This window comes from Thermobia domestica, chromosome 7 (assembly GCF_964235325.1).
Source record: "Thermobia domestica chromosome 7, izTheDome1.hap1.1, whole genome shotgun sequence".
Taxonomy (NCBI): domain Eukaryota; kingdom Metazoa; phylum Arthropoda; class Insecta; order Zygentoma; family Lepismatidae; genus Thermobia; species Thermobia domestica.
In genome coordinates this window covers 41,602,179-41,627,422 of record NC_137460.1, presented here as the reverse complement: position 1 = coordinate 41,627,422, position 25,244 = coordinate 41,602,179, and positions in this window count along the sequence as shown.

Below are 25,244 nucleotides of genomic sequence, written 5' to 3'. Positions count from 1 at the left end.
GTACACGAAGAGTTTTCACTTTACTTGTTTTCTAAGTACGTGGTACGTGAATTTTCAGTTGTATAATAGATGTTTGAATCTTTCCTCAGGAATAAAGAAATGCCAACATTAAACAGGGTCAGACCCACAGACAACCCAAATGTAAAACGGTTGTTTGGTCAGTAATGTGGTATTTTCGGGTGTTTCATAGAATTGTTGTGTAGATGATGCTGGAGTGACGAATTATCAAAAAACAGAAGAACAAGGGTTTGTTGGTTGGTTTTGAGTTTAACGTCCCTTTTAGCAGCGAGGCTATATGAGACGTGGACCTACTGATTAACGTGGAATCCGATCCGTGTCAACATCCTGCTGAAAATCTCGCCGTACTTATTCAAAATTTTGGTAAGAGACAAAATGGAAATCAGAAGTTCTGACGACATACTAAGTAAGGTATCCAGCCAAGTTAACAATACTTTAACAATACATTACTAACTGTCTAAAAAAACTGGAAGTGTAAACAATAGGTTTTCTAATCATCTTCCTTAAGTCTGTAATAGTTCTTGCTTTCTTTTTTACTGAGTACAGCCCATTACTTGTAAAAGAAAATCAAAATCGTGAGTAGCAAAAGGAAATATTTGGCATAGTGTGTCAGTGGTAGTGCGCTTACCTCTGATATGTGGGGTCTCTGGCCGGCAGTAAGTTTGTGGTGGACATCATCATGTTCGTAGGTTTGCTCGGAGTACTCCCATTTCCTCCCACTCTCATTCCACCAATTCTTCTATTATATTCACTTGCCTAAATCGTCTGTCTCCCTTAGCCTAATGGGGATATACGAGGGATGTTCAACTGATTTTTTTTTTTTTTCACACAACTGCGCTGGCGCCAGGTTATGGCTACGTGTTCCTTCACTCCTGCGGAAGCGCGTCCTATTCTGACGATTCATGCAATCTTGGGACACTTTTTCAGCTTTCTTTCTGAATATGCCTCCTAACTTTAATAATAACTATTGTTCACCAGGTTCATTCACCAGTAAAAACTCTGGTTCTAATCTGCTGTGGTGTCTTGGACGTTTACACGATGACTAATTGCTGTATACACGCTTTCAAGCCAGCAACTTCTTTTTTGTTTCTGGACATAGGTATCGATGTCAGGTGTTGAGACAGAGAAATTTTGGTCAACAGAAAATTTGTTTGCCAAGATCAACTAGCAAATTGGTAGTAGTGCTGCTTATTGCAGTTTAAGGTACAGAAGGAGTATATGAATTGACGTCTTCAACGGGGGAAGGGGGGGGTCTGATATCCTGCTAACAGTCAGTCCTGTCCTCTGTTGGCCATCCGGATGTAGCGACATACTCGTAGGCCTTTGTTGACGACGCTGTGAAGTTCAAATTAGGGCATGATCCAATACCACAACAGTACTTGACTCGGATACAAGCCCGAGTTGTAGCTCTCATCCAACTTTAAACAGTGTACTTTCTTATATAGCATCGGCGTTGGAATGCAACACTAAACTTCAATGAAACAACCACGATAATTCCTTTTTCTTTCTTTTTTTTTAAAAAAAAGAAAGAAAATGGGAGCTTAATAGAATTGAGTTCCTGTTTTATATCCTTATGTAGCACTAATGTTACGAAGGGCTGGACGCACGAAAAGCTCACTTTTGGTGCGTGAGGTTCTGGTTCTATACCAGCTGTCACCAAGTGGATTTTGTGGTGAACAAAGACGTGTGGGTGAGTTTTCTTAGGTTTTTCCCGTTACATCCCACTTTTTTCATTCGCCCCTCCGTCGAGGAGCACGGTGGCTCAATGCGTGCTAACTTCTGATACATGGAGTCCCAAGTTCGATCCCCGGTAAGTAAGTTTGTGGTGGACAACACCGTGTCCGTGGGTTTTCTCAGGATACTTCCGTTTCCTCCCACATTATCATTACACCAATCCTTCCATCATCATCATCATCATTCACTTGCCTTAACGATAATCGTTTCCCTTAGCCAAAAGGGCATAAGCGTGGAACGTTAAGCTAAAAGATTTCATTTAATTTTTCTTGAATTCCAGTAAATTATTATAAATCGTGTGGCTCCCTATAAATATATTGAAAACATGTAGACACGTGCTGCCACCTATTGATTATTAGTAGCTCCTTTAAACTGACCTTAATGCATGAAGTTAGTTTTTGATATCTTACGAAAAATGTTTTCATATTTTTTTTGCTCAGGTCAGAGTATTGTTGGGGGAAAGCCTGACTTTAAAAAAAAAAAAAAAAAAAAAAAGATAAATTTCATATTTAAACAAGAACAAAAACCACGGAAGAAAAAATACAATGTCACTAGATCGTTATGGATTGAATTAGAATATAATGAATGAGCGAATTAATGTAGTTTCATTTTAGAAAACCAGAAGATCATTAGGTTGTATATATATATACGTATTCATTTCATTAGTACTAAATGGACACATTAAAAGAGAATCAGTGCTTAAGAAAACAGTTGTTTCTAACTACGTAGTGGAACTAATTACAAATTAAACTGTGACATCTATTTTTTTTTAATAATTAAACTTAAATTACGAGTTCATTTTTTCAAAGAACAAAAGAGAGGATTCATTCGCGTTTATATGACATGGTAAGTTTTAATTTACAAACAATGGATAACTTTTTTTTTTTCGTCGTGATCGTGTAAATACTCAGGGTCATCGATTATTTTTCTAGCAACTTCCTTTTCCGAAGTGGAGATGAGTAATGACGTAAAACGAAATCACAAGATCTTTTGCAGACGTTATGTCTTTTTCTAAACCATTTGAGTAGACTTATATGGGAAAGTGTATGATTGTTTTACTTTTCGTTTTTCAATGTAAATGAGTTGAGAAGGAAGCTTTAACATTTATTTGAACATTATTTACTTATATATCTGTAAATCATGTAAATATCCAACTTTTATTTAAGGAAGTATCCTCTGTGTAGATTCTACCTCTGTGACACTGTTGAAAGTCTTTAGTGCCTTGGATATAAGATTTTGAGATTTCTGGTCTTTCGGCATCTATGGACGTATGCGGGATGACGTCCCTTGGCGGTCACACTATTCGAAGAAAGTGAAGGAAGCAAGCAGCCTGGGACCTGTATGTTAGGTGTAATCCCGGCTTTTGCCTGATGGGAATTAGAAAAACCCAGGGAAAACTTCACTCAGGGTGGTTAGGCTGAAAAAGCTTTTACATTTTTTCGACCGAGTGTCACTCCACCGGGAATCGAATCCGGGACCGCTCGCATCGAAGATCGTTATCGACTACGGTACGCGGGGTCACTTTAGTGTCTTGTATCGAAGTAGTAGTAATTCATAGCGGGCAAGGCTACCTATGTAATGAAGCTGTTGTTTCACATAGTGTTGCCCTCGAGACGAAACGAAATGGGGAAATAAGAATTTCTTGTTTCGTCTCGTCTCGTCTCGTAAATTTTTGTAGAATATTCACCTCGTCTCGATTTCCGAAGAATTCTTTCTCGTCTCGTTTAGAAATGTTTCTAGTCTCGTTTGTAAATTTATGTCCTGATTTTTTTTTCTGATTTCATCTAGAAGTTATCAGAATTCTTCCGCGTTACGAAAAGTTCACGAGAATATACCATATCAACATTTAAACCATATTTACTATTAGAGTATATTGTGTAATAACTAGAGCAACCCACATTATGCTATATTTTTTGCTTAAGAGTCTTCATCCCGGCGAAATTAAAATACCGCTAATTTTACAGTAATTATGTGATATCTTCAAATAGATAAAAGATAATCGAAATGTGGAACAAGAGCGCCCTAGACAATATTATTTTACATAAGAAACCGTTATCACGACTCACTTATCTGCTTTCGATTTCGAGCCATTTTGAAAATCGGCATTTATTTTCGCGTTTCTAAACAGCTGAAAATGGAAAGCCACTATATGACTTGTGATAAAGGTACCTCACGCAAAATAATATTGTCTAGGGCGCTCTTGTTCCATATTTTAATTATCTTTTATCTATTTGAAGATATCACATAATTACTGTAAAATTAGCGGTATTTTAATTTCGCCGGGATGAAGACTCTTAATTATGCTTTATATTTTTCCAAATTATGCTTCATTGTCAATTTCAATCATTGTTTATCATAAATTGTTTATAACGTATAATAGTTACTATACATTAAATATTCTAAATATCTTGATCTATTTATTAATATTTTGTGCAACCAGTTTCTTTCATATTTAATGAACTTTCTACTTAATGCACTGTAAAGAGATATGCTTTACTCGACTGCTCAGTTTTTTTTTTTTTTTTTTGTCACTCGTGTGCAGGGGTAAAAGTGAGGGGATTGCGGGGGAAGCCGTCCCCCCGCCTCGAAAAAATGTGTACGGCGTCCCCTTAGTTCCTAAAAAATTACAATGGGCAAAAATAGGCAAGGGGACCATGTGACGTCATGCCACTACCTACCGTCCCCCTACCTTTTCAGATACACTTTTACCCCTACTTCTGTGCCCCTTAGAGGTGCATATATGCAGAAAGGGAAGGTAAAAATGCCACCAAAAGTGCTCAAGTTCAAGAAGTACCCATGTGGAGTTCTTGTGCACTTTTTGTACATTTCGAATCATCATACATAACTGCTCAGTTACACTTACGTTAGAATAAAGCTATTGTTTATTCATTGTTGGCGGAAAATTTTCTTCTTGTTTTCCTTTTTTCTTTTCTCCACTTCAAAGGATTACACCGAAAAGTTTACAGAAATAAAAATAAGGTTTTCATTGTTGCGTTGTTGTATTCTCAAAGGTTTTGCACTGTAAATATTGGTTTAAAATATTAATACAGTATGTTAAACTTGCAGTTAGCAAGAATTGTGCTATATACTTTAAATTATGCTTTATTCTTTATTTTCCAAAATTATGCTTTTAAAATTAGTTTCTTCTGGACCCTTAGACAACCACAATCATGTTGAAGGTACCAACCATATGTGTAAATTGCTATTATGCTTTTTATGTTTTTTATGCTTTTGGGTTGACCTAGTAATAACTTATGTATCTTTAAACGTTGATAAATACTCTACATTATGTTCGTACAATCATGTAAACAATTTATAGTTTTATAGTGTGACTCATGTAACACTAAAACAGTGTTTGAGATCTAAGACTTGGGTAAACTAGTGCTGCCCATGAGACGAGTAATTTCTCATCTCGTCTCAAAAATCGACGGATTAGTTGTTCCGTATAGCTTTGTTAAGGTAGGCGGGCTAGAACCTACCTTTGGGTAGAACACTCAGGCAAGAAAGGAATTAGTCTTAATTCAACTGGAATTATGATGAAAAATGGGAATATTATTATTTTTGTGAGTTCCGAGTTCGGTTCCTAATGACAGTATTAACTTGATGTAAAGCCTGTGACAAACATCTTGGCATTTCAGCTAAACGAATAAATCGCGAGCTCTGACGCGACGTTGTCGAGTGCTAAGGGGAGTGGCTATGGCTAAGCAGACGAACAACAGCGCGATCAGGTGGCAGAAGATAGACGTGGATGTGTACACAATAAACGTGGCAATACCACTGGCCTCTCATTTGCTAGCAGCATTTAAAAGGAATTGGAAGCGCCGCCTTCAAATGCCAAGATGTTTCTCACGCCATTTAGTTGGAAAGTTTTCTTGAATGAAAATGTAGATCTTCGAAATATCAGCAATAGAAGCCGGTATGTTAAGATGTCACGCAATTAACAAGCACTCTGGGCGCCTAGAACCCTTCGTAGGCTATAGAAGTCCTGCTATCTAATGCAACTATTATTAGCACCAGTAGACCTACCTCTTGTATACTTGTTTACCGTCTAGGGATGGTGGTGGTTGAGTGGTAGAGCGTTCACCTCTGGTGCGTGGGATCACTGGTTTGATCCTAAGTCTTAGGCTATTTGAGAAAGCGTTACCTCCTGTAGCAAACGCGGCCAAAGTGGCTATTCGGTAATCTTACTGTCACCAGATGTGTAAATCATACTGTGAGCCAGTCAGTGTTTCCAGGTCTTTTTGCCAGGTCTAGGTGTGTAATAGCAGAATTCCAATACTATGCACAAACCATCTTCCAAGCAGCTGTTTCTTGATACAACCCCTTTGCCTGGCTACACGTCTTTCCTTTTTTTCCCTTCCTTTTGAAATCTTATAAACAGCAGGCGGTCTATTGTTCCGACCCGCACCAAATCCGCTCGAGCTGACGTTTTCTCAGCGATTTTATTGCTTTCGCGTTTATGATTAGCCATCTACATTTAAATACATGGTCAGCGTATTCCAAGTGTACGCATGAGCAATAAATACGCTTTGCGATCGCCTCAAATAGCCGGGTACTAACTCACGCTAAATGGATTTTGTGGTAGACAAACAGTGTGTCCGTAGGTTTCTCGGGGTTCTCCCGTTTCCTTCCATTTTACTCATTCCACCATTCCTTTCATTTTTCATCATCACCGTCTCCTTTAGCCTAGCCGGCATAACAGTGGACGTAAAACTGAAAGGTTTAATTTCATTTTTATTTGTTTGCCGTCTAAACTTTCCTTTATCTATATATATAAAAGAGAACGCACAAATCCTTTGTTCCCTCATCACGCTAATACGGCTGAACCAATTTCTTTTATTTTTGGGGGGTTATTAAGATTTGGACCCTAGATGGTTTTTATCATATCACTTTAATTTTTAATTACCAGTGTCTTGAGATAATTGACCATTCAAGTGTCCATAACGTACAAATCCTTTGTTAGTTCATCATAGGTAAAAATAAACGTATTTATATGCAACCCGCATGACCGTGTAACTCGGCGGGTTAACATAAATGACAGGCGATATAATGTTAACATTTACTGCAATCTACTATGGTTTTTATCATATCACTTGAAAGCGAAAACTTCCGGGGTGACCGCAGCGAAGCGGGGCGGGTTAACATAAATGACAGGCGATATAATGTTAACATTTACTGCAATCTTCTATGGTTTTTATCATATCACTTGAAAGCGAAAAAGTAAAAATTATCTAAGTAACAAAGTTTATTGCGTTCCGGGGTGACCGCAGCGAAGCGGGGTGAACGCTGCTAGTTCTTAATATGAAATATTTTATTGTTAGTATACCTTCACATGTAGTTGCCAGCGATCTTCTGCTTACCCTTACCCGTAGCTATTTTTACACTTACCTTCATTCTTTACATCCTTCCTCAGGTATTCTTGTTTTTACCCTCAACTCTTACTCAAGGGACTCTTGAACTTACCTTTACCCGCAGATTATCTTGCGTTTACTCACAGTTACAGATTCTCTTATTTTTACTCTCATCTGCGGCCATTATTATACTTACCTTCAGCAGGAGAACTTGCAATTATTCAATTGTATCTTCACCCACAAATCAGTGGCGGCGTTACAGGGAGACAAGGAGGGGCGACCTCCACCCCAATATTTTTTCTCGCCTCCCCTTTGCCACCCCCATTTTTCTACGTACAACTGGTGAGTTATGATCATATGTACAATCCACGGCAAAAAAAAAAAAAAAACCTGCAACATGATCATATAAGTTTATTGTGAAATGACGAAATTTTTTGCTCCAAAATAAGTGTGCACGGGAGGAGGCCGAGGTTTATCCTGGCGTGATTCGTTCCACTTAGACGTTATGTTCATTCCCTGTGCTGTTAGGCGTAGTTTCACAATAAACTTACATCCTCATGTTGCAGGTTTTTTGCCGCGGATTGTACAATCTTTAATAATAATATTCAAAACTAAACAAGTGTAGTTGCCTCGCCTCCCCAAAATTTACTGCCTCCCTGCTATTAGAAGCCTAGCTCCGCTACTGCCACAAATATTATTGATCTTACCCTCACCTGCAAATACTCGTGCTCTTACTCTTACCGTAGGTATTCTTAAACTTATTTTCACCCGCATATTATCGTGCATTTACTCACACACAAAGATGCTCTTGTACTTACCTTCACCTGGAGATCCTGTTGCACTTACTCTTACCAGAAGGTACACATGCGCTTACAGTTACCCGCTAATACTCTTGTTATTGGCTTTTTGTCTTAGTTACCTCTGCTCTTACCTTTATATGCAAATATTCTTGCTCTTACCTTGGCCGCGGATACTCTTTCTCTTATCCTTATCTGTATATGTCTCGTACTTAGCCGGAGATAATCTTGGATTCATTCACACCGCCGATATTCTTGCACTTACCCTCACTTTCAATCTTACATCCATTTCATCCGATCAATCTGTATTGTATCTAGGGTTGCCATTCGTCCCGGAAAATCCGGGACCGCCACGGAATCGAGATTTGCGTCTCGAAATTATTTCTCGGGACCAGGGGCGGATCCAGGACCGACTTCTGGGGGGGCGGTGGGTTGTCATACTGCTACTTTTAAGGGCTCCAAACTTTGGGTTTTATTTATATATATAAAATAAGAAAGTTTCCTTTTCCGGGGGGGCGATCGCCCCGATCACCCCCCCCTCCTGGATCCACCCCTGCTCGGGACACTTAAACGTCCTGGATTTCAGTGAAGAAAAAGGAAGGAAATATTATCGTTTGCTTTTTTCACTGGATTAGGTATATAATTATTCTTTTCAACTTCTGAGTATGGCAATTCAATAGAAAAAAAAAAAAAAAAACGAATGCATAAAACATTAAATTAATAAAGTTCACGATTTAGCTACTTTGACATTGAACGAAGCATTGTTTCATTGTCCCAGGGACAAAAAGTTCTATTGCTCAATCTTATTCTTATCTTTAGTACTCTGTTTCAATCTGCATCTTGCTTCTGAAATATTTTAATCAATAATGCTTGATCGATATTTTTGGTAATTTTCCACTGATCACTCAAGAAGAAAACATATTGTCTTAGTTAATAAAACTGAACAGACAACATGGGAGACATCATTATACCTTGAATGAGCTAAAACAAACTCTGAGATCCACGGAACATAACAGATCCTGAGAAATTAAAAAAAAAAAAAAAATGCTTACCGGATGAAGAGGGTAAATCATCTGCTTACGTTTGCTGAACTAGAGAGGAGAAAATCTACTAAAATGACTAAAAATGTGAGTACGTAATACTTGAACAAGTCTATCTAATGGAAGAAAGTAAATTAGTATATAACACTTCTTTTCATTTTAAGCATTCCAAAGATTCTCGTAATTTAGTAGCGTCCCGGATTTTCATTTGTGAAATATGGCAACCCTAATCGTCTCTCCCTTTTAATCGTGATAATGATCAGAATCTGAAAAGAAAGAAAAGAAGAAAAAATTCTGAGAACACTTGAAGTAACAAATTCTCAGAGACACTTAAGAGTCTTCATCCCGGCGAAATTAAAATACTGCTAATTTTATAGTAATTATGTGATATCTTCAAATAGATAAAAGATAATTGAAATATGGAACAAGAGCGCCCTAGACAATATTATTTTGCATGAGGTATCGTTATCACAAGTCACCTAGTGGCTTTCCGTTTTCAGCTGTTTAGAAACGCGAAAATAAATGCCGATTTTCAAACTGGCTCGAAATCGAAAGCTGATAAGTGAGTCGTGATGGCGGTTTCTTATGTAAAATAATATTGTCTAGGGCGCTCTTGTTCCACATTTCGATTATCTTTTATCTATTTGAAGATATCACATAATTACTGTAAAATTAGCAGTATTTTAATTTCGCCGGGATGAAGACTCTTAAGTCAAGCCACAAGTATTGCATTCCACCAAGAATATTAGGAATACAACAGTGCAGTTTATACATCTGTAATCTTTGGCTGTTGCAAGAGAACAATAGTTGTGTGATTCTCTGCATTATCTTCTTTCTCTTTATAAAGTTCCATCACAACTTGTGATATCCGAGTTACAACACGCATTCTCAATCGATATCAAGTTGTAGCGTTTTAAAACTACTAGTTTACAATGTGATTCATGTACTTTTTAAAATGAAATTTTACAATCTTTAATACCCATTTAGCCTGTTTCTCAGATCTTTTTTCTTGATCTATGTATGTTCCATTATCTCCAACATGAAGTGTGGCCACATTTCTGATAACTTGTGTCACACTTCATACTATGGATGAGGCAAATGGCGTCACTTTTGAAATGAAATGAAATGAAATTTCAGTTTAACGTCCCACGATTGTGCCCTTTTAGGCTAAGGGAAACGATGATTAAGGCAAGTGTATGATGGTGGAAAAATTGGTGGAATGAAAATGTGGGAGGAAACGGAAGTAACCCGAGAAAATCCACGGACACGATGTTGTCCACCTTAAACTTACTTGACCGGGAACTGAATCAGGGACCCCACGCACCAGAGGTAGGCGCTCTACCACTGAGCTACCATGCAGCGTCACTTTTGTTGTTTATGGTAGTGTAGCGGTTATCTTTAAAAAATTACTGAATGATTTATTCAGTTAGCCTGATGCATAGGCTTAGATTAGAATGCACTTTTGTTTTATTAATTTTATTAATTAGGTGCCATGGACAACAGAGTAAGTCCCTGGGACCCATTGAGACCCTGTTGGTATAAAGAAAATCGTAGACTCGCAGTGAAATAGCTATGGCATCAACACTGTTCAGTGGAAAGTCGTGGTTTATAGTTCATTCTCTTCAGCATGAAACAAGCTATCCAGAGGTGATATGTATTGGGACTCCTAACGTACTTGAACAGGGAAAATTGGGAGAATGTCGGAAAAATTCCCTCCAGAAATCCCTCCCATCAACTTTGGACCCCTCTGGAGTAATTCCGGGTAAAAGTACACAATCCAAATGTATCTCAGAAAATAATATAGGGGATAAGAAATATGTGTACCAGGTTTTGTGATGATAGACGGAATAGGTATGAGGGGAAGTGGTGTATTGGTATACAAGCTTTTGCTTCATATCTATTCCGTCTATCAATATAAAACATGGTATATACATTTCTTATCCCCTATATTATTTTTTGAGATACATTTGGATTGTGTGCTTTTACCCGGGGCCACTCCAAAAGGGTCCAAAGTTGATGGGAGGGGTTTCTGGAGGGAATTTTCCTGACATTCTTCCAATTTTCCTTGTTCAAGTACGTTAGAGGTTCCAATACATATCTCTGGAAAATTTGTTTCATGTCGAAGAGAATGAACTATAAACCATGACTTTCCAATGAACAGTGTTGATGCAATAACTATTTCACAGCGAGTCTACGATTTTCTTTATACTAACAGGGTCAATGGACCCCAGGGACATACTCCGTTGTCCATGGCAGCTATTTTTTTTTTTTTTTTTTTTTTTGGCATGAACATATCTTTATTAGTTTATCGAATGGACTAGGTTTGATTAGGAAGTTCCGTTGACAGGTTCATGCCCTTTCCTTGTGAGAACGCTATCGTATTGTTTTTTGTTTTATGTAGATCCATATTCAAACCGGAAGTTGTAGTGAATTTCTATCACTTCCGGTTTTAGTAGAGAATTAAAGATGGAGTTGAATTAAACACTTAATTGACTGCAGGAAGCACTTTTTGACATTTCCATTGCAGCTGTATAGTGATCAACGTTAAAATCGGAAATTATTAATTTGTAGCTCTTCCGGTTTCAATTGCACCTCCATCAACAAAGTCTGATTCCTAGCCAAAATTGATGTTGATATCTCCTCGCTATATCTGTGACAAAAGTGAAGAACGGCAGAATTGTCAAAAAGAATGAAATACTACATAGACAAACAGTTACACATAACATTTTAGTATATAAATGTTGAGATGAATTTGTGTCAGACTTGGAGAAGTGATAGAATGATATCAGATGATTTTTTTTTTTAAATAAATCCATATTCGAGTACACCTCTTTGTGGCTCTTGAGACTAGTTGTCAGCATGCAATAGGTTTTACTATTCAGATCAATGCAATGCGCCTGCAATATCCGGCAACCCGCTATACGTAACTCTTGTACTGGTTGCCTGACATAAGGATATCAATTTTAACAACGCCATAGCGACAGCGTTAATATTATAGACTCAAAACGTCCCCTAAAATGTTGAATAAAAAAATCACGTAACGTCACTTTCTGTTGTTGAAAATTTCAATGAAAAATGGCAAATCTTAAAATTTTGAATCGACGAGCGAAAATGGTACGTTTTCTAGACGTTTCCGAGACCTCGTTGCCGAAACGAACTGACACAAATATATGAACGTAGCATTTAAATATATAAATGAAATGAAATCTTACAGTTTAACGTCCGTTAGGCTAAGGGAGATGGATGATTAAGGCTTGTGAATGATGATGATGAAAGAATCGGCGGAATGAGACTGTGGGAGGAGATGGGAGCATTCGAGAAAACCCACGATGTCTATCTGAAACTTACTTGGTCGGGGATCAAACAAGGACTCCTACATACCAGAATTAAGCGCTCTGTCACTGAGGCGGTCCCCCCGATTTTAATGTATATATTTAAATTTAATTTAAGTAATATAAGTATAAATCATGCAAATTTATTTTGGATGAGCAGGAGACTATACTTGATAAGAAAAATAAATCACATAATAAATTTCAGAGAAAACAAAAATAAATCAGTGAGCCAAAAGAGCCAAAAACAGAGATGGTGTAGGTACTTGACAGAGCTAAGTAAATGCAGTTCGCACTTTTTACTAAAAATCAACGAAGGGGTCGATTACTTTCCGCACTCAAGAAACTGTATTTCACCAATTTGGACAAATTTTTGGTTGCTAATTAGTTTAGTAGAAGTTTTTGGCTATTTTTTCCTTAATGTCCTAAAATTTTAATGACGCACAAGATACGCTCCACTTTTTTAGTACCCCATGCAATTGGAATGCAATAAGTGTATGATTTATGTTCGATAATAGTTGTTCCACTTTTTGATGTCTTATACGTGTTCTACTTTATATATAAAAGTCACTTGGTCAAAATAACAAATGATTTTTTGATGATTAGGTAGCATGAGAATTAAGCCAAATCCTTTTCTAGAAAAGGAGAAAAGAAGGAAAAAGAACCTTTAAAACAAAAAGAAAATGAAATATATGCAGGTATAACAAGGAGCAGGGAGGTCACAACAAGCGTTTTTTTGGAAACCGGTTCACTTCACCGGAAGTATATGTGTGTGTATTTTTGAAATAAGACAGTTGTTTTCAGAGGCTTCCGTTTCTGTTCCCGCCACCTAGATAACAGTGGCTGTTCAAGGAAGCGAGAAAACTGGCTGCGAAGAGCTCAAGCAGATTTTCTTCTCGTTAAAGACCGTGGGAAAAGGTGTCCAAGTGAGCCACATTAATAAATACTCGTCTTAATCATTGTCTTACCTCTCCTCCGAAATATATATATATATATATATATATATATATATATATATATATATATATATATATATATATATATATATATATATATATATATATATATATATTAAACTTAACCATTATTATCATTATTACAGCAAAATTCCTGGCACGAAGCCTCGAAGGATTTAGGCCCATTAACCGGTCATTTTAATTTCGGAGATACAGATATTTATCAATTTATTGGGAATACACGGAATTTAGAAACACGTCAGATATATGGGTTGGTAACGGTCAGGCGGTTACCGCATTGCCAGGCTGTTGTAATGGTGTGTTGGAGCAAACGTCATCATACTACGTGAGGAGCAGTAGAATGGCAATGTGCAGTGAACTGAGCAGACTGTGATAATGTAAAATCGCCGACCTGTCTAATTTGCAAAGAAGACGGAAGCAGGCGCGTCAGCATAAAAGATGTCGTTTTCAACGGCTCACTATAAGTCATAGTACTAGTGCCGGAGCTGTCGATGGATTTGGGGAAGATACTAAATGCCATCCGTATTTTTGGCTGAAATTTTGACCCCCCTCTACTCTCTTAAAATACGCCCTTTAATAAAAAAAATAACATGATAAAAACTTAGCTCACAGTGTTTCAAAATTCATTTCAAACTGTTTAATCGTTTCTCCCTGATACAATCACAAACAACAAGGAATGTAAAGAAATGAATTACAGAAAATATCCTATCCCTCTTAAAACGGAAATTTTCAAAAAAAAAAAAAAAAACACACGTGCCCACTTATTTTTAACGAGAATTTTAATTTTCCTAACGTGACAGGATTGTGAGATACTAAATTTTTTACATAAATGTTAACTTCCCGTGCGCCTTCCTGTGATTATGCATTTAATTAAAATAACATGATAAAACTCAGTTCTAGATATGTGATATCTATATTTAAAAATTCATTTCTAACCGTTTTCCCATGATGCAATCACAAACAAGATTTTTTTCATTTTTATATAATTAACTAGCGTCAATTACTAGCTTCGCTGGATTAAAATGAGAAACATTAGTAATATATTCCGTTGGTCAGTCAATTTTTACTATTACTGAAGCGGCCTCTGATAGACATTTTTTGTCTTTCATTCTTCAAATAGAACATGAATTTTAGGGGTTTCCATTAGTGATGGGCACAAAAACCGGTTTCGGTTTTCTTCAAAACTGGTTCGGTTTTCTCCAAAACCGGTTCGGTTTTTCACCTGATCCGGTTTCGGTTTTCTTCAAAACCGATTCCGTTTTTTTTTTTTAATTTGTTCTATTTCTGACCAGAATGGTGTTTCGTTGTTCTCCGGAAACCGAATCCATTTCCACAGAAATAGTTTTGTATGTTTTCGAAAAGTTTTCACCGAAATCAGTTTCGGTGAAAACCGAACCGGTTTCAGTGAAAACCCGAATCGGTTTGGGAGAAAACCGAAAGCGGTTTCGGTGAAAAACCGATTCGGTTTTTATAAAAACCGGTTTTGTCCATTCCTAGTTTCCATCTGGAGACATTACCACATAAAGTTGCCCGTGTGAGAAGCAAGGGGTTATCTCCCCTCTCTATTGATGTATAGTCTATTGTTTGTATATATTTATATCTGTTTGAGATTATCAGCATAGTGTTTAATTCGAAAATTCACGTAAATTGTATTTTTCTTGTATTTGTTTTTAAAGTGATGATCGATCTAAGAGAGCTACAGTTTGAGAAAAGCTCCTGTTTTGTATTTGTGTGTTTTTTTTTCTTTCTCAGAATAGTCACACATTAGGTGCTTTAAATACTTACTTGATGCATTTTCTATTTTGTGTATAGTTGTACGTACAAGATTTTTCCATTAATTTACCTCCATTTGCCAGCTACTGTAAGAAAGAAAAGATTCGTTTCAGCTTAAGTCTTCTTCCATAAGCTGTATAGTTTGCAAGTAGCCATAACGGTGGTTGTCGTTATGAAAAAAAGGACATTGACTCATTTCTCGAAACACATCGTCAATAAACATGAAGATCACAAGCCAATGAGAACGCTGTATATAACTTCTGCGTGTATAATATGTAATAACCCTATCTCAGAGGAATCAGAACATTAGTGTCTTTTACATTATATAAACGTTCCTAAGTGTAATGTTGTCGATTTTTTATTGATACTTAAAGCCAAAATTTAATGAAGAAACCTAAGCAAGAACCTTATAAGACATACGCGTACAGAATGCAATATTGACTCATATGTAATGAAGTCCAAAAACTCCCTGCTGTATGTCATTAAAATGGGATTTCTAGTTGAAGACATTATTAAAAGCCACACAATGACAGCCATAGGGCGAAAGATGCTTTTAATGAGCACTTAGGCGAGATGCTTAGTTTACAGCCGACTGTCACCTCCTAAAGCAACATTTTATGCCCTAAGTACGTGTGCGTGTGTATGCATATACGTACGTATATATATATGTAAACACCATTTTGGTATATACGTTGAGAGTTGTTTAATAGTTTTTAAGGTCTAATTCCTAGCTTTTAATTCTGACTCCCTCTGTTTTTGGGAGGGCTTTTTGCTGCCTCGTCTTCAGTTCATTCAGAAGACATGGTAGAACGGTGTAATGTGGCTTGTCAGACAACGGAGGAACTTGGGTCTGGCGTATATGCAAGTGGGCTGAGAATGATGATCTAGTTAAAGGTGTAATTGTTAGCTGTAAAAGCACGTCCCTGGCTGTTTTTAAAAGGGACACAGAGGAGAGGAGGGGAGGGGAGACAAGAGAACGGAATGAAGTCCCGGACACGTCTCTCTTTTCTCTGCATTCACATTCAGTGAACTTCATCCATCTGTTTGGGTTGGTGGCTAGATGCTAAGAGGTGGTTATGAGCTTTTGCCGTCACCACCAGCACCTCGTAAAAGACACGCTGTTCAATTACATTCCCACTGCTCGCAATTTATGTAGACCCCGGATAATTTTCTCCCGGCATTCTCCAGTTTTCTTCTTCTTCTTCTTGCATACGTATATTTATATGCGTGGCATAAAACACGCTCTGTATTATGTGCATTTTGTACACCCTCTAATGAAACCATTCATTTCCAGTTGAAGATTTCTTTTTTTTCTTTTTTTTTTTTTTTTTTGTTCTGTATGATATATGCATTCTTTAAGAAACAGTAGAATTTCATCTTGTTTTTCAGTTTTATTATTTTATAAAATGTGTTTCTGTCGTTGTTCTTGCATTTTATTCTATATATTTTATCTGCTACTTAAGATCTGTCTGCTTTTTAAACGTATTTTACTGAGAACTTCCATATCACACAGATCGACATAATTTTCTTCTAGCTAAACTAGCCTATATATATATATATAGGGTGTTTCAAAAGAACGCCGACGTTTGGGTGGTGATTCCTAACACCAAGATAAGACAAAAAGTATAGACCAACCTGGGTGCACAAATGCTTCCTTTCGGAGTTATAGGCTGCCGAAAACATGAAAAAAAAACTTTAAAGGCTCATATCTCCAACACTATGGGACCTACCGTAGTAGTATCAAGACTTCAGTTAGGAACTAATATGTGCCCTATCCAAATATCCAAGTTTCAAAATCCTGTGGTACTTCGGCAACAATTTGTATTAGAACTATGAACTTTTAAAGTCCTTTTTCATGTTTTCGGAAGCCTATAACTTCGAAAGGAAGCATTTGTGCACCCAGGTTGGGGGTATACTTTTGTCTTATCTTGGTGTCAGGAATCACCTCCCAAACGTTGTCAGTGTTGTTTTGAAACACCCTATATATATATAATACTGAGATATCCAATATTTGTTGTCAATTGCCGTGTATTTGTGTATGGTTCGATTGTTACAGTATGTTCCACTCACAAATCTTGACCCACGACCCAATGACCCTCTCCATCTCTAGATTGTAACATTAGTTCGTAAATTTTTGTCAATAACTTTCCTTCCAAATACATCACTGCTACATGTTGCATATCGTTGGAAAGTTGACTTTTCAAATGCGATGTGTCTTGCTTCTGTAGAGTAACTACAGGAGAGCAATAAGCAACATAAGGTCAAAAATAGTTCTCAACATGAGGCTCTCAGAACATTAAGAATAGGACTTATATTCATATGACCTTTTTTTTGCTTAGAATCATCCATACTACCATTTCTCAATCCATACATCTACTATCGCTCTTTCCTCCTGAAACACCTTGTATATTGTTAGCTTAAGCGTAGGATTGCCTGATGTGAAAATGGCGTCTCGCGTTGAAAAGTATTTCTGTTTTTACAGTAAAACTTGTCTTTAGCGGAATCGAAATAGGACTCGCATAACTTTCCATTAAAAATAGGTTTTCCGGTTAATGAAGGTAGACCTATGAAAAAATTACGGTATGCATATAATAGGCATACTGAGATAAAGGAAAAAGTTATACACACCTTAGTCAATTTAAAGTACAATTGTACCACAAATTAATTCGTGGAAAACTTAATAATGAATAAAAAAAGTACTGTATACACGATAACTTTTATTTTATTTAGTTTTATTTATTTATTTATTTTACAAATCTCACGAAGCATATCAGTGTCTTTTCGACTTAAGGCAAATTGTTGCACTTCCCATAAACTTTTGACATCTTGAAGTCTTCAGCCTTCGCTCTTCTTCCAGCTCAATGTCACATTTCACTTCGTCGCTTGACAACCAAAGGAATGTAACTCCATTTTTCTAGAGGCGAGAGAAGAAAACATTATTTTCTTAGAAAGAAGTTGAGTTGAGTTGATTTTGAGTTTAACGTCCCGTTCAGCAGCGAGGCTATATGAGACGTGGACCTATTGATTAACGTGGAATCCGAACCACATGAGCTCCCGCCGGTCTTAGAAAGAAGTGTTTTTAATACGATGATAATTGAGATACATTACATAACAGATGATCGACAAGGAGAACAGATGGCGTTACGTTCCATTTACACCAAGTGGGGCTTTCAAAATTATGTCCAAACATGAAAAAACGAAAACCGCATTTTTGGAGTTACATTCCTCTGGTTTTCATGTGACGACTTCTTCTTCACCTTCTCTTCTTTCAGCCTTTCCGTATGATTCTCAATTAAATAATCTATATCTGTGGTGTCTGCTTCGGTTTCCACATTGTCTGTTTTGCTGACAGTTCCCGTTTAATGAGAATTTAACACGTTATTCGCCCCTAAATTCATAGGACCGTGAAATACTGTTGTTTAAAACAAGATTCCGTTCAATAAAGAGTCCGTTGAAGGGGGATTTTACTGTAGAGAAGCTTTGTCTCGTCTCGTGGGGAAGTTTAATTAAGAGTCTTCATCCCAGCGAAATTAAAATACCGCTAATTTTACAGTAATTATGTGATATCTTCAAATAGATAAAAGATAATCGAAATGTGGAACAAGAGCGCCCTAGACAGTATTATTTTACATAAGAAACCGTTATCACGACTCACTTATCTGCTTTCGATTTCGAGCCATTTTGAAAATCGGCATTTATTTTCGCGTTTCTAAACAGCTGAAAACATAAAGCCACTAGGTGACTTGTGATAACGGTAATTCACGCAAAATAATATTGTCTAGGGCGCTCTTGTTCCATATTTCAATTATCTTTTATCTATTTGAAGATATCACATAATTACTATAAAATTAGCTGTATTTAATTTCGCCGGGATGAAGACTCTTAAACGTCCCAAGAAAAAGTCCCATCTCCAACTGTTTTATTTTTGTCGAAAGCGGAAGGTCTAATCACTTTCTACACTTCCTTAATAAAACTATGCGGGCTTTATGCAGAGTCGTTGTGACGTCTGATTAAGGTAATACTACGGGGTTGACTGACAGATGGTGATCAAAAGTGTATTGAGAGTCTCTTATTAGGACGTAGTAATCGACGTAGTTCATTACATGTGACTAATTAATCTAGAGCAGAGGGTACACTTTTAGCCACGGTTTAGCTTTTGCGACACATTTCGGATTTCGTATGTCATGTATTTCCATTTTTACAGACTACGCATGCGCACATCTCTTTTCCGTAGTTGCCACATTTATTTTTCTCACCTGATGCATTGGATTATATTAGTTAATCATACCCAAATCATTTTTTTTTTTAAATTGTACTCAAAGTAGACTCTGAACACCAAAAAGTACACCTTCCTTACTGAAGTGCTAGTATGACAAAACTAGTCGGTGACTAATTGTTGATTAACGAACTCTCTCTGAATACCACCGTACTTGTTTAACAAGAAAATGATCGATGTAGCATGAAAATTTGATTTTACACACTTAAACTGTACTCTTTCTCTTATAAATTGGGGGACTTGGTGGCTCAGTGGTGAAGCACTTACCTCTGGTGCGTGGGGTCCCTGGTTCCATCCGTGGTTAAGTAAGTTTATGGTGGAGAACATTGTGCTCGTGGGTTTTCTCGGAGGATTTCCGTTTCCTCCCACTCTCATTCCACCAACTCTTCCACTGTCATTCACCTCCTTTAATCATCATCTCCCTTAGCGTAACAGGGACGTTAAGGATTTCATTTTCATTTTTTCTATCTGTTGTAAAAACAATGTAGTTCTATTATATTTTTTTCCCTGAAAATATAGGTGGAAGCATTTTACAATTACTTACCGTCTTTTCGGGTGCAGAATAAAACCTATTCAATACTACGTAAACGTAGTGGCTTGCAGTAATACCCTTCCCCCTCTGACAAAAATCTATGGATGCGCGCCTGGTTCCACATCTTATGGTAAGCTATTGTAGTTGAAACTCTGGCGCTAAATTCATGTGCTGTAAATATTATCTCCCTGCTATTAAAAAAATATGTTTAACGTCCCACACTTTTGAACTTGATGAGAAAAAATTGGTGGAATGGAAATGTAAAAGGAGACGGAGAAACCCCGAGTTAAAAGTGTCGAACGTGGTATTGTAGACCTTAAGGTTGGTTTAAAGGGATAAGTTTTGTCGATAGATGGCAGTACAATCTTCGTATCTCTTCTATTTTTTCTTTTTTATCTTTCACGAAAATTCACGATTTCTGTTACAAATTTCAACCTACAGACTTCAAATTTTTAGAAGAGTAACTTCATAATCTATCGAAGGCAATAATCCGTGCCGATTTTTTATTTAGAATATTCTTCATTGTTGAAAAGGCTTGATTGTTGAAATGGATATCCAAACCTTTAACAATGGAACTGTTTTGACAACGAAGAAAATTTTAAATAAAAAAAATCGGCACGTTTTGTTCCCTTTAACAGGTTATGAAGTCCCTTCTCTAAAAATTTGAAGTCTCTACGTTAAAATTTGTAAAAGAAATTGTAAATTTTCTTGAAAGGTAAAAAATACTGTACATGGGAGAGATACGAAGACTGTAGTGACATCTATCGACAAAACCTGTCCCTTTACACTAACCTTAAACTCAAATGACCTGAAATCAAATTAAAACGAAAAATTAACTTACTACCATGTATTGACGATTTCGTTCTTGTATACCCACCTTAAGAAAAATTCCAAATAGGCTGCATTTTCTAAGAAGCACGCCAAGACTAACCTGCAACCATTAATAATATTTCGCTTAATGACACGTGTATTTATACGTACCTCACTTTTCTTCTGTCAGTTTTTCGGCGTCACGACATAGACAAATGCATATACATTAAGATAACTGCTGACGGTAAACAAGAGTGAAAAAGCTTACAGCTGTATGTTTAGAGAATGAGCATAATTAAGGGGACAGTAATTAAAGAGCGTAGAAGAAACAGGTAATAAGTTTTGAAATTGTCATGATCTTTTAATGACATCGTTTGGCAGGTTAGAAAAAAAGTACGTGACAGCTTAGAAAGTTTGTTAAAACAAATTAATAACGTGTTGATGCGTGTTATTGTCGCGTGTCAACATTTCTGGTTTTTGTTTGTTTGTTTGTTTAAACAACGTGATCGCCTATTTTTTAAAAATAACTATTAGTAATACTCACCTTTGCTGGTAATCATACAGGGTAAGAGGTGGTTTCAACAGTATAAAATAGATTGTAATTGATTGAAATGAAAACTTAATTATGGTGATCATCACCAGCCATGATATGCCAATATTATAGGTACAATAAACTCTCTGTAATCCGGTCGTCTGGTACTTCAGCTCGTCAGTTAATGCCTCGTATCTTGATGAGCTGTATGCGAGAGTGGATGGGGAAACGTCACTGCAGATCTCTGAGCACCGTACACAACAATACGTTTCTAGGGGAGAGCTCACTGGTTGAGAGTTACCTACAGGCTCAGACTGGCCAGGGCAGGAGGGCAGGAATACCTGCCGGGACTCCTCTCTAAATAAATAAACAATGAACATTAAATAACATGGAAAGTAAAATGAAACATGTCTGCTGTGTTGGAGCATAGTTACTTTTTGTAGTTTGTTTCGTTCCCAGAGTTTGATGGCCCCTGCATTGAATGTAGTCTTGGGGTCCCATTATTGGAACGAAACTAACAATATTATAAAGTCCTGTTTGGGGCCTAGTAAGAATATATTTCAACAATATGAAGAATTGGGCCCATCATAATATTATCCAAATGTATATTGGAGTCCCATGAATATCGAAATGAGACTGACTTTTATAAAAATCCTGCTGGGACTTTCTGTTAGTCGTTTGGCATGTTATTGCTACACCACAAAGAAACAGAACAGGTCCCCACCCTTGACCCCTTACCACTCGTAAATGAAGCTGGAAATAGAGTGTCATGACAATAAGCGAAATAAAAAAGAATATGATGAAAATCAGGGTAAATCTTTAGCAGAAAGAGTCCAGAAGTACGTTAAAAATGAAAAAAATAAAAAAAATACGGGAGAAACAGAAAATGCAAGTACTTAGACCTAACATTACATAACCAAATATAACCTAAACTTAAGTAAACTAACTTAAAACTAACCTGAATTAACCTAAACTAACATAATGTTAATAGAAATAAGCGAAACACTATCATTTTTTCGAAAATTATCCTGGACACCTACACTAATATAATCTAACATAAACTAACCTAATCTAACCTAAATTAACCTAATGTGAACAAAAACTACCGAAATTGTAACATTTAAAAAAAAAATAGCTGGACCCCTTCTGCTAAACTTCGTCCAAACTTAGTATACAGTAGTTTGTGAGGCTTCTACATGCCACATTTGAAGGGAAGATGGGGCCCTTCCAAGTGAGGCTCCTGCTGAGACCCCATACTCCCCAGTCCGAGAGTGGTTACCTATGGGTGAGAGGACCGTAGCTCGATCACTGGATACGCGAGTTTGTTGTGTACAACATTGTGTTCGTGTGCTTTCTCGGGGTTCTCCTCATTCACCAAGTACAGTATACTCCCGACTTTCCGGCCTAATGTAGAGGAAGACCAGGCTGAATAGGCTGAAGTTCTATAATTACTCACTTCCTGCCCCATCCATCCCATTAAAAACACACTTTTTATACCAAAACCCGCTGTTATTAAAATTTTCTGGTATATTACTGAGACCAGTATCTTTCATTTTAATCACAGACCATGTACTAAGCACAATATATTGTGAACTGCTTGATTTATCATTTGTATTAGTGTCATCTACTTTATTATCGTTGCTTCACCTATTAATTAAAGGAATTGTGGGACGTAAGTGTTTGTTACCAGGGCCATGACTTACGGGAGGCAACTGCTCTTCCATTTAAGCTCCCGAGGAGGGCCCACTTCGGTATAAAATTCTCTTACTCTCCATGATATGATACGAATATAAATGTAAATGAAGAATACGATATGTGTATCCTATGAATGTGTAAATGAAGCTTGGTAAAGGCTCACCACATCTTAAAAAACACAAATACAATGTAATCTCTTAAATGAAGGAGAAATGTAATCATGCTCCATCATGGTATAATGTATAGTACTAAAGCCTCTAGAAATAATATATATATATATATATATTTAAGCCTGAAGTATGTCAAATATTGACCCCTCAATTTACCTTGTGAAGCGTGGAATAGACCCACCATACCACTTAAAAAAAAAAAAAAAACTTAAAATAATTTAAAATGCTGCTGTTGTCCTATCATCTGAACAAACATATTTCCCTAAGACCCTTCAATGTAACCTTATCCCTACTTCAGTAAACAGGAACAGGGTAAGCTAGAAGTAATAAAAAAAAAATGTTTATAAGGGCATGAAATTGTAGGAGTCCCAAATTTCGTATTTTAGTAAGAAGCACAAATAATGATGATGCTTGCTCCTCCTGGAAAAGTTCCAAGCTACGACACTGTTTGTTACTCTTATGGTATCGGATCGGAGTCTTAATGATAGGAGATTGTCTCCTTCCCTTCCTATTAGATTATGAACGATTATTTATCATATACTGTACAAAATAGTGAAATTAAACCTTTATCGAGAAATATTGATTCATAAAGCTTACACACTTTCATATTTATTTCACTTAAATTATGTAGAACTGTACGTTGTTTGAACTAAAAGGATGGAAGAGAAATATTGTTCAAGTATGTACACTTACACAAAGTAACTCGTTATGTTTTATATTGAACAAGGATTCCGAGATTTTCTTCTGATTGACTTTTTTCTTTAATTATTTATTCATTTCGGGAAAGAATAATCAATAAAAAGTTAAGTTAAATACAAAATCATTTATTTTAATTTACGAACGAGTAGAAATTTTAACTGTTTATGTGCTTCTGCAGAATGCTCAAGTTTGACTACGAACCTGGAGGAAGTTAACCGTCGAAAATAAAGAATCTGGATATTTCGGGTGGCCCCGCGTAGCGTAGTCACTAACACTCTCGCCTTCGATGCGAGAGGTCCTGGGTTTGATTCCTGGTGGTGACACTCGGTCGAAAAAGTGTTTTAAAAAAACTTCTTCAAGCCAGCCATCTTGAATGAGGTTTTTCCTGGGTTTTCCTCATTCACACCAGGCAAATGCTGGGTTGGTACCTAACTTATAGGTCCCAGGCCGCTTCCTTCCTTCCCCTCCGCCGGATAGTGTGCTCGCCGAGGGATGCCATCTTTCATACGTGACGGGCTAAATGGCCCTAAATGCCGAAAGCCCAGAGAACCAAATCCGGAATTCTGGATATTTTGGTGCGTGGTTATCAGGGACGTACGAAGGGGTTAGGTCCTGGGGGTCCGGACCCCCACCCTACCCCCAAAATTTCCACTTTTGTGTAAATTTAGCTTGATTTTCGAGGCAGTTTTAGGAATTTTAATATAAAATACTCTCATATTGAATTTGGACCCCTCCCGAAATAAATTCCTGCGTACGCTACTGGTGGTTATGGAAACATAAAACTTCCCTTAATATCGTGATTGTATGCATTTTCCTTTTCTTATTTTAGGTCAAACATATACTTAGTAAGTGGATTGTGTGCAAACCGAAAATTTTTCTTTATTTTTTTTATCTATTTATTTTTTAAATGTTAGAACAATTTTTTTGATAACTATGATATACGTAAACACGTTACGAACGAAGTCAATTGACGCTGGACACTGCGTTAGCGTTACAAGAAGCATATGTGTGCATCTGATATACCTGTAAATTACACAGCAACTCTAAAGCGTACATCCGCTGCCGTTGTGCCGCTGATTGATTATAAATTACAAATATGGTGAAACAAACAAAACAACGAATGCATGTAGTAAAGAAAATATATTACTAATTCCGAAAATGTTTATGCAAGTGTAGTTTAGTCACTTCGAACGAAGGGAGCTTTATAACGGAAATACTATTCCTGGACCATTTCATCTTAGAATTATTCCATTTATAATGTAACGAATGACGTCCATTACAAAACTAATTAGCGTACGCTATTACCGGTGTGATTAGATTGCTAGTAAGTTTAATTAGGTTCAGTGTAACGACAATACAACCCGTTACATAGTATTTCTACGAAACCGTCGACTACGCTATCAAACACTCTTGGTTTGCCTGTCGCCACTTCTCTTTCTCAATCCAGGATTTCGTGTCTGCCCTTTCTCCTCACCATGTGGTTTACATAGAAGGGGAGCACCAATCTCTGG